The sequence below is a fragment of the Coptis chinensis genome, unplaced genomic scaffold, assembly GCF_015680905.1.
Source record: "Coptis chinensis isolate HL-2020 unplaced genomic scaffold, ASM1568090v1 utg6277_pilon_pilon, whole genome shotgun sequence".
NCBI classification, from domain to species: Eukaryota; Viridiplantae; Streptophyta; class Magnoliopsida; order Ranunculales; family Ranunculaceae; genus Coptis; species Coptis chinensis.
In genome coordinates this window covers 73,151-84,158 of record NW_028238174.1, presented here as the reverse complement: position 1 = coordinate 84,158, position 11,008 = coordinate 73,151, and the positions used below count along the sequence as shown (strand labels likewise).

At 38.2% G+C, this 11,008-nt stretch overlaps 1 pseudogene; it reads left to right on the top strand.

Moving 5' to 3' along the window:
- Window positions 1–9,455: 9,455 nt before the first annotated feature.
- LOC147472935 (heat shock 70 kDa protein 1-like) lies at window positions 9,456–10,502 on the top strand (annotated as a pseudogene).
- Window positions 10,503–11,008: the final 506 nt, after the last annotated feature.

Sequence of the window (11,008 nt, the reverse complement as noted above, 5' to 3'; positions counted from 1 at the left end):
CAAAGTTCAAAGCTCAAACTTCAACTGCGAACCATTTAGCAAAGCAATCCAATAGAGAAAACCTAGTCCATAAGGTACCTCCTTGTTGGCAATTTTGAAAATGAGTCCGCAGTAGGCTACTACATTCCAAACCTTTGCATCTATAAAGTTTAGACCACCCTCCATCTTGTTGTACCTTAGAGTGTCATGGTTAGCTTTGTGGATTTTCCTTTCCATAGAGGTCCTTGACCACAAGAACCTGTTTGTGATTTTTGAAATTTTTGTCAACACACCTTTAGGTAACATAAAGGTTTTTACCCAATAACTAAGAAAGGATTGCAACATTGATTGGATTAATTGCACTCTCTCTGCAAAAGACAGCATACGATTCTTCCAATTTGTTATTCTTGCATAAAACATTTCTATCAGAGGTAAACATTCCTTCATGCCCATTCTCGATGATGTTAAAGGTAACCCCAAGTATTTGACTAGAGGTTTGACAAGAGAAACCCCAAGAATGTCTGCCAGATCCATGCTTCCATACTCAGATATGCTACCAGTAAGCATAGTGGTTTTACTTGTATTGAGCTTCAAGCCAGTGAGATGTGAGAAATCTGCTAACACTTCTCTTGTCCCTTCTACAACAAACCTATCACCTCTGCAAAATAACAAGACATCATCTTCAAAACACAAATGTGTGGCATGCATCCTCTTGCACTTAGAGTGGTAGGCAATTCTCTTGTTGCTTTCCATTGTCTGCAACATAAGCCGTCCAAACACCTCCATAACCATCACAAATAGATAGGGAGACAGCCGATTTCCCTATCTTAATCTATCCTTTCCTTCCTTTAAAATAACCTTGTGGAGAACCATTTACAAGAATTGAGTAAGAAGGAGTAGTGTAGCACATGATTATCCATTTAATGAATGAGTATGGAAATCTATATCTCTTCAAAATCATTTCCATGGAATCCCATCTGACAGAGTCATAAGCTTTTTATACATCTATCTTGATAGAACATCTATGAGGGTCATGAGTTCTATTGTAACCTCTTATAAGCTCATGAGCTAAAAGCAGGTTGTCATGTATCACTAGTAGAAAAAAGGCTTTTTGTGACTGTTTTAAAATGGTATTTGTGACTATTCTGTTCGAAACGGTCACAAATGGCATAAAAGGGTTTTTGTGACTGTTTTATAAAGTTTTTAGTGACGTGCGTTTTCGAAACGGTCACAAATGGTTTTTTCTAAAAAAGGTGTATATGTGTTGAGAACTATTTGTGACTATTTCACTAAAATAGTTACGTATTATCAGACTCTTAAGTGACCGTTTGACCCATTATATGACCTAGGTAGTTTTTTGTCTAAGACCACAGCTCAACTAAAACAAAAAACACGACACACCCGCGTAACCCGTTAGCTCATCAGTTCCGCTTTAGTTGAAACTCTTCAAATTCTATCTTCAGAAACACTTTCGCGAGCTTCGTTTTTTTTTGCTAACCTTCGCGAGCTTCGTTCCTTCAAACTCAAAGTCTAAACACACTTCGCGACTCTATCTTCAATTCACTCTCTCAACCTAAATCAATTCCTCCGACTCTCTCTTCACTCATTCTCCATCTAAAATTTATTACCTCTCCAAAATTCAGTTCGGTAATTGAAGGCGGACAAAGGTTAGTTCTTTATCTCTATTCGATTTTGAATTTGTTGCAGTAAAAGTTTTGGTTTTGAGTTGTATACCAATATTTTTTTGGAACAGGGAATTTCAATTGATTGTGGTTAGGATTTCTACGTGTTCACAGCTCTCTCGAACAACAATATCCAGTTAAATCAAGTAAGGTATGGGTTTTCATTTGATTTGGATTTTTTTACAATTTGTGCTTTATTCGATTTGAGGTGGTCGTTAGTGTTTTATTTTTTATTGGGAATCCTTGAAGAACTTCTTGGGTTTGGAGGGAGAAGTAAGGTCTTTACTTATGTAGGAATTCTCTGTAAATCTTGTTTTATGACAAGTATTTGATACACATCAAGTTTGGTCTGCATGTTTATATGTTTTGTAAGTTCTAATTGATGTTTTTATGCTCCTTAGAGTAAGAAACTTTGAGGGAAACAAGTTCAGAGTTGAGAGTGAAACTTAGGTAGGACTATTTGAATTTCGTGAGCTCATCTTCACGGTTTTAAACATATTGGTGTATTGAAAAGTAACAACGGTCGTTGGTCCCCTGGTAAAAATCAACTAAGTCGGTTTGGTACTTAGAATTGTGGAGAGATGTTTGTGAGTTGGAAGAAGAGTATACGGTAAGCTCAGGTTGAAAGCATAGAGATGTGGTAGGAAGTGCATACAATAGAGTAGGATTTAGTTTTTATTGGGAATCCTTGAAGAACTTGTCTGAAGTTCTGTCATGCAGAGCGTCTTGGGTTTGAGGGAGAAGTAAAGGTCTTTTACGTAAGGTCTTTTTACTTATGTAGGAATTCTCTGTAAAATTTGTGAATGAAAACATGAAATCAATGGAAAAAATATATTTCGGGCGCATGCGGTGAAGATATCACTCCATGCGGTGTTTGGATCTGAATTGGGGTATAATTTTGTTTTTTGTGACAAGTCCGTCTGCCTGAGGATCCTTCTAACATTTGAATCTTGTTTTTTAAGAAATAAAATAGAATTACTTCACTTTGAAATTTTACGGCATAAATACATAATGAGCAGAAACCGCAATAACCTAATATTTAAGCTTTATGTTTAAGTTAACTCTCGTAGATCGAAAAAAATTTCTTTGGAAAAATTGATATAACGTCTAAGTTTGTTTACTTTTAACTAAGATACATAATTATCTGAAATTGATTTCTTTGTCTCATACTACTCTCATTCGAGACAATCACTACATGTCTACATGGATCAATGGATGGGAAATAAGAGAACTTCAATTTTCATTTATAATTAAAGCGCAAGGTACAACGAAGGTACAAAATTATTCTGTTGTCCCATGCTTTTGTGAAGTTCTTTGAGTTTTACATAGTTAGTCAACCCTTTCCAAATGGGTGCTTTCTTGTTCATTTTAACTACTATATACAGATAATCTTTCACAAAAAATACTAGGCACGGTCCTATATTTTTCAATAGGAACAATTTTGTATAACAGTTCTTTGCATAAATAAGAATATCGCATTTTGTACCTAGCTATGTATAAGAATGACTACTGCATGGCACGATCTTTCCAACTACAAGAAAGGGAATAAGTCTCAAACTACCATTGCTTTTCCCGTTCCCTACCTGGATCAGTCAATGAGTATATGAAAAAAAATGAGTATATGATGTCTTCTAAAAAATGTAAAAGTAATGTAAAAGTAAGGTATGGGTTTTCATTTGATTTGGATTTTTTTTTACAATTTGTGCTTTATTCCTGATTTGAGGTGGTCGTTAGTGTTTTTATTTTTGGTTTATGAAGCGAAGGTTTACTTTAGGGGCTATAAGCGAAGGTTTACTTTAGGGGCTATAAGCGAAGGTTTATGAAGCGAAGGTTTACTTTAGGGGCTATAAGCGAAGGTTTCACAAATGGTTATCTAACATGATTTTTTGTTTTTAATTTTAAACTAGACTATATTTTTCAGTTAACTCTATTTTTCAGTATTTGCTTGTTTTGTCGACAATAAGGACTTATCGTATTTTGTTTTGGTAGCTTGAGATGGACAAGTCATGGATGTCGAGATATATTTTCTCTGAATATGTAGAAGCGTTAATCAGTTTCTTACATTTGCTTTTGATAATGCAAAGCGTAAGAATTGTATACCCCAATCCATGCATTGAATGTGGGAATATGTGAATTTGATATAGTGGAGGTGGGGCGTCATCGAGAACGAAAGGGATTGAACAAGCGTATTGCACATGGGTGTGGCATGGGGAAGATGCTCCAAAGGAGTCAACATCGAGTAGGGAGTCGAGGAGGAAGGTTTTGATGAGGGTGGACTAGATGAGGCCGCAAACATCATAAAAATGTTTGAGGCCACTCGGGGAGACTTTCATGGGGAACCCTGAAAAACTTTGTGAACTGATTGAAGAAGCTGATTTACCTTTATGCGGCCGGGTGTAAAAAATACACCAAGTTATCATCTCCGGTTAAGCTTTTCAATGTGAAGGCAATGAGTGGGTGGTCGATAAAAGCTTCTCTATGGTGTTGGCTCTGTTTAAGGATATGCTCCCAGTTATTGCAATGAGCTGCCTTTGACCATGAGAGAGGCGAAGGAAACTTTGTGCATTTTTGGAATAAAGCATGAGAAGATTCGCATGTCCCAATGATTGTATTCTCTATAGAGGTTTAATAAACAAGGATAGAACTACTTGTCCTACATGTGGGGCGTCAAGGTATAAGGTGAAAAAGAATAATCCTGACCAAAATTATAGTGTTCCAGCAAAAGTACTATGGTATTTCCCAATAATCCCTAGACTTAAAAAAATGTTTCAATCTGTTGAAACGGCGAAGAATTTGGTATGGCATGCGAATGAAAGAGAGGTAGTTGATGGTCAAATGAGTCACCTTGCTGATTCCCAAGCATGGAGACCGCGTCGATCAATCTTGGCGAGTTTTGGTGATTCGAGAAGTCTTCGGTTTGCACTTTCAACCGATGGCTTTAATCCACACAGTTCTCTTAGCAGCAGACATAGTTGTTGGCCTGTTATATTGGCGACTTACAACCTGCCACCATGGCTGTGCATGAAGAAGAAAGTTCTTAATGTTAACATTGTTGATATCAGTCCGCACCAACCTGGTAACAACATTGATGTTTATCTTGCACCTTTGATTGAAGATCTTGGTTGTTATGGCAGCCGGTGTTGAGGTATATGATGCCTATAAGCAAGAATCCTTTATACTTAGGGCTGTGCTATTGTGGACAATCGATTGATTTTTCCGCCTTTGGAAACTTAGCTGGTTTATCTTGTCAAGGGTATCTTGCTTGTCGATTATCGCGGGGAAAATACAGATTCTATTAGATTGAAACACGGCAAGAAGAATGTATACGGGCACCCACGGGGAGATGGCTTCGAAAACCATCCGTGCACGAAAGGAGAAAAGACCATTTAATGGTAAGCAAGAGCTGCGATCAAGTCGAGAATCATTGAATGGGGTGCAAATCTTCACAAAAGTTGAGCATTTCAAAACTCATGGGGAAAGCCACCGAGAAAGTGCTAGAAAGTCAAAAAATCAAAAAGAAGGAGAAGGCGAATTAGGTCCAAAGGTTCAAAGAAAAGAAAAAGGGGAAAGGAGCAAATAAGTTCTAAGGATCTGAAAACACCAAAGCGGAGGAAAACTGATGGTGTACACAAAAATCATGAGGAAGGTCATTTGGAAAAAGAGATCTATATTTTTGAGTTGCCTTCTTGGAGACATTTGCTTTTGAGACATAACTTGGATGTCATGCATATTGAGAAAAATGTGTGTGATAGCATCATTGGGACTTTGCTTAATATTCCATTGAAAACAAAGGATTCACTTCAAAGCCGACTTGACCTTGTAGAGATGCACTTAAGGGAAGAACTAGCACCGAGGAGAGAGGGACAAGATTCTACCTACGCCCGACATGTTATACATTATCTAGAGAAGAAAGAGGAAGTTTGCAACACAACTTTGCTTTTGGCCCGAAGGTCCCGGATGGATATTGTTCTAATTTCAAATCTTGTGTTTCAATGAAAGATTTGAAATTATATGGTCTTAAATCTCATGATTGCCACCGACTAATGCAACAACTTCTTCTGTGGCGATCGATCGGTGTTGCCAAAGCATGTGAGGTATACCATTATTCGGTTATGCTTCTTCTTTAATGCTCTTTGCACAAAAATAGTGGATGTGTCGAAATTGGATAATATTCAGAAAGATTTGGTGGTAACTTTGTGTTTGTTAGAAAAGTTTTTCCCACCATCATTCTTCGACATCATGGTGCATTTGTGAGTTCATCTTGTAAGGAGGTCGAGCTATGTGGTCCAGTTTTTTTCGATGGATGTATCCCTTTGAGAGGTAAGTTAATGATTTTTTAATTTATTTATTAAATGTCTCACAATGCACGTATCAAAGGTTTAAAGCTTTAAAAACTTTCTAGGTACATGATGGTGTTAAAGGGATATGTTAGGAATCGAAACCGTCGAGGAAGGATGTATGGCGGAGAATTATATTCAGAAGAAGAAGCTGTTGAGTTTTGTGCTGAATTCTTGAGTGAAGTAGATGCAATTGGAGTTCCTTCCACAAGAAACATGACAGACAATGATTTGGAAGATGGAGATACAATTTGCGAGTGGAAGACCGATTGGGGGTTAGCATGTTGTTGAAGTTGATGAGAAGTCGGCAACAAGCACATCTTTATGTGTTGGAAAACATGAAAGAAGTTCAGCCTTATATCAAGTAAGTAGATAAACGCACAATAGTTCAATTTAACTAGATGTTTATCTCCAACGTTTTATATAAGGGAGCTGGTAGTTAATACTTGTATTCTTTTAATTATTAACATAAAAGGGAGCATATGGACTACCTAAGGCTTCAAAATCATCATAAAAGGGTGTAAAATGGATAAAAATTTGAGCATAATCGCACCTTTATTAATTGGCTTCGCCAAAAGGTATGTTTTGTTAACACTCTATTGTTACTTAAAAAATTAAAACAACTGTTCTTAATATTGTTTGAGAACCAGGTTGAGGGAAGAGCAAGACATACCAAATAACAAAGTCTCAAAGCGTTGCAGTTTTTGGCCATGGGACCTAGTCTAGATGTGCTAAAATATTCGGATATGAAGTTAAGGGTTTTAGCTATCACACAAAGGACCGAGAAGCTAAACTAGTCAACAAAAGCGATTGGAGTCGGTGTAGTGGCCTCAACAATGCAGATTTCTAGTGCCAAGGACAAGAATCCTGTAATTTGGATATGTGCTTTTATGGTGTGCTTCTTGAAGTATGGGTGTTGGATTACTTGACCTTGAGATTCCTATTTTCAAGTGTGATTGGGTTGACAGACAAAGAGAGGCATTAAGGTTGATGAATTGGGTTTCACATCACGTGCAACTTGGTAAAGTTGGCCACAAGTTCGACCCTTTTATTTTAGCGTCCCAAGCCAAGCAAGTTTTTATGTGAGTGACCAACTAAATATGGGATGGTGGAGTTGTCCTTGCAACTCTGAAAGAGACTATCGCAATAAGAACGATGATCTTTGGGTTCGATGATGATTCCATTCTGAGACAAAGTGCCGCCAACTATTGACTCCTTTGATTTAGCTAATGAATTGCCATTGCCTTATGCTCGTGAAAATTGTGAAGGGATTTGGGTCGAGCCGAATGAGTTTTTCTTTAAGTTAAATAAGACTTCTTACTAGTCATTATGGGACTTTTCTTTTCTTTTTCTTATTTTTTTTTTGTTGTTTTTATCGGGTTTTAAGAATGTTTCAAGTTTTTGTGTTAAACTTAAACTAAAAACTGAGATGACTAGTCTTTGTTTACATTTGCATGTTTACATTTCTAAACAATTAAAGACCTACTTGGTGGAAGCTTTATATATGGAAGCTTTATATATATATATATATATATATATATATATATTGACAAACCTTGCAAAAACAAAATGGTCTTCTGAGGGTACACTCATGGATCGAGGAAGAGCATTGAGAATCACAAGAGTATTCAAATTCGAAGAGAATAGGACTTCGGAAGATGGCTCGAGAAGATCATTGAACTCCAAAGATGGTTCACAAGGGCATTCAAACTCGGAAGATGGCTTTGAAGACCATTCGGACTCGTGAGAAGCGGTTGGGCTCAAAAGATATGGAAGTTGATTGAGGCAGTAGCAAAAGGTTCAAGCAAAAAACGGAAAGTCGGAAGAGCTGCAAAGTGTGTAAAAATAAAAAATTGAAAAAGGGTGAATATCAAGGAGTTGTTTATAATGAATGGGCAACCAATTGGTCAAGGTGGACCCGACATCGGTAGTTATGGAGGCTACTTGGTGAGGGCAAGAGTAAGGATTACAATAACTAATTGGAAAGATGTATCACCAACATTGAAGAAAAATTTGTGGATCTCTTTGAAGGTACATTAATCTAATGCTTTATAAGCTAATTTCATTTTGTTTACATGATTAACTAATATGCTACCTACAAATAGGAAAAATTTAAGTTGGACACAAGCGAAAGATCTATTCGCATTACAAGTCGCGATGGGCAGGTTGTGGAAAGCATTCAAGTCTCGTCTTACTAGGCGGTACATCTTACCTTTTAAGAATAAACCCGAAGAGACTCAAGAAAATACCAAAGTTGTATAGAAAAGTAATCAGTCAAGAAGATTGGGATACTTTTGTAAAAGTAGACTTACACCTGAATTTCTGGTGCGATTATTTCTCTTAATTTTATTTTGCTTTTGTTTGTACATGCATGCAAGCTATTGTTTTACCGTCTTAGTTTCTTGAAAGTCCTAAAGAAGCTAGTATCCATGTCTTGGTGGATTCAAGCAAAGAGGCGTGCACGGGAGGTTGGACTTGTGGCGAAGGCCAAGTTTAGTTTGAGTGGATTTTGTTGATTTGTGGTTTCCTTTTTTAGATTCAGTAGGGTTGATTATACAAGAGAGCTTGCGAGAATTTATCTTGTAAGATTCTAGGTGGATTCCCTTGCATCATCTATTCTTGGTTGCATGTCATCCTTAGCTGTTGTAGTCTCCCCTTCTGAGTTATCAGTTGGCATGACTAAGTGTTTAAACCTGTTATCTCCATCTGCAACAGTAAAAGTCTCGCTTTATCTCTCTATGCTTCTACTTTAGATTTGTCATTTGGTTTTGGTTCCGTCTTCATTGCTGCTGCGCCTTTGTATTCCTTGTCGAGTTTTCTGCTGCCGCTTTTTGTATTCACGCTCAAGTCTGCCATTGTTTAATCATGCTTCGAGAGTTCAAGGGCTGGCTGACTGAAAATTGTGTCGAGAATGTGACAAAATGATATTCGTCTAAATTTATAATAAATAAATCTATGTCTAGATGATTAGAATTCTGTGGGAGTTTGTATTCACAACATCGGTGTACTGCCGTCGGTGAACTCGCTTTCGACGCAGAGAGGCGAGGTACTCCTAGATCGACTTGTCTACCCTTTCATTAGTGTTCTCAGTTAAGAAGCTTAGGCCTTACTTCTACGCACACCACGATCAGAATAATTACAAAGTCTTCTGGGCTTAACATGGCTCGGGGAGCTCGGCATCTCGAGTCTAAGCGTCTTCAGTGACTCCCAGCTCATTGTCAACAAACTTGGGGGTAGGATACAATTAATCAAATCTAAAAAGCCTATCAAAGGTGCTTCCTACTTCTGCGACCAACCATGTAGGTCTGCCATTTGTCGAGGTAGCTTCATGCGGTTGTAGAGATGCTCTGCCTTAGCCAAAGCATCGGCACTGAAGTTTCCCTCCCTCCAAATGGTAGTGTTGTTTTATGCTGATAATGTTTTATCTTTGTTTTATATGGTTTCGACAATACATTGAATTACTACCCAAGAAATTTCTTCAATGGTTCTTATTAAGATGAGGGAGATTGCAGAGGCTTATCTTGGTTCTACTGATTAAGAATGCGTTGTTATTCTTGTCCCGGCTTACTTCAATGATTCCAGGCGTCAAGCTACTAAGGATCTTTGGGGTTATTCTTGGACTTAATGTCTTGCGTATCATTAATGAGCCAACTGCTGCTGCTATTGCTTATGGTCTTGATAAGAAGGCTACAAGTGTTGGTGAGAAGAATGTGCTTATCTTTGATCTCGGTGGTGGTACTTTTGATGTCTCTCTTCTTACTATTGAAGAGGGTATTTTTGAGGTTAAGGCAAGCTGCTGGTGACACCCATCTTGGAGGGAGGATTTTGACAACAGAATGGTGAATCACTTTGTGCAAGAGTTCAAGAGAAAGCACAAGAAAGACATCGATTGGAAATCCTAGAGCTCTTAGGAGGTTGAGGACATCATGTGAGAGGGCAAAGAGGACTCTTTTCATCCACTGCTCAAACCACAATTGAAATTGACTCCTTGTTTGAGGGTATCGACTTTTATACCACCATTACCCGAGGCAGTTTTGAGGAACTCAACATGGATTTGTTCAGAAAGTGTATGGAGCCTGTTGAGAAGTGCTTGAGAGAGATGCTAAGATGGACAAAGTACTGTCCATGATCTGTACTTGTTGGTGGTTCCACTAGAATTCCCAAGGTTCAGCAGAAACTTCTACTGGGGATTTCTTTAATGGAAAGGAGCTCTGCAAAGAGCATCAATCTGATGAGGTATTTGCTTATGGTGCATTGTTCAAGCTGCTATTCTTAGTGGTGAGGGTAGCGAGAAGGTCAAGACCTTTTGCTACTGGATGTCACTCCACTTTCCCTTGGGTTGGAAGCTGCGGAGGTGTCATGACTACCTTGATCCCAAGGAACACAACCATCCCACCAAGAAGGAACAGGTCTTCTCTACATACTCGACAACCAGCCAGGTGTGTTGATCCAGGTATTCGAGGGTGAGAGAACCAGAACCGGGGACAACAACATCTTTGGGTAAATTTGAGAACCGAACTGCATTCGAGGGCATTAGCATCACTAGTCAATGCATATACTTTCGTCCTTGAGTTTTCGGTCCATTGCTATTATTGTTTCTGTACTTGCCCACCCTGTGACTTTTGTTGTTGTTGTTGTGGTACTTGCTGTTTTTCTCTCTGCTGCAAGAATGGGACAATTTCTCTTCATATGATTAGGATCACCACACTTGTAACATGCAAGCGGAACATCGACTTATTCAGGCTGCTACTATAGTTTTCCCATTCCCATTATTGTTGTTATTATAATCTGAATTCCCATAAGTCCTTTGCTTCTTGTTTTGCATTAGATGTTGATTGTTAGAGTTGGATTGGTAGTTTGCACTTTCGATTGATATTCTTCTCCTTAATTTTTCTGGCTGTCTTCCATTTCTTGCTCTGCCAGTAGTGCTTTCGTTCAATAATCTCTGAATAAGTACGGATCTTTAGATCGCAAGCTTGCCTCGAATAGAAGGATTCAACCCTCTTTCAA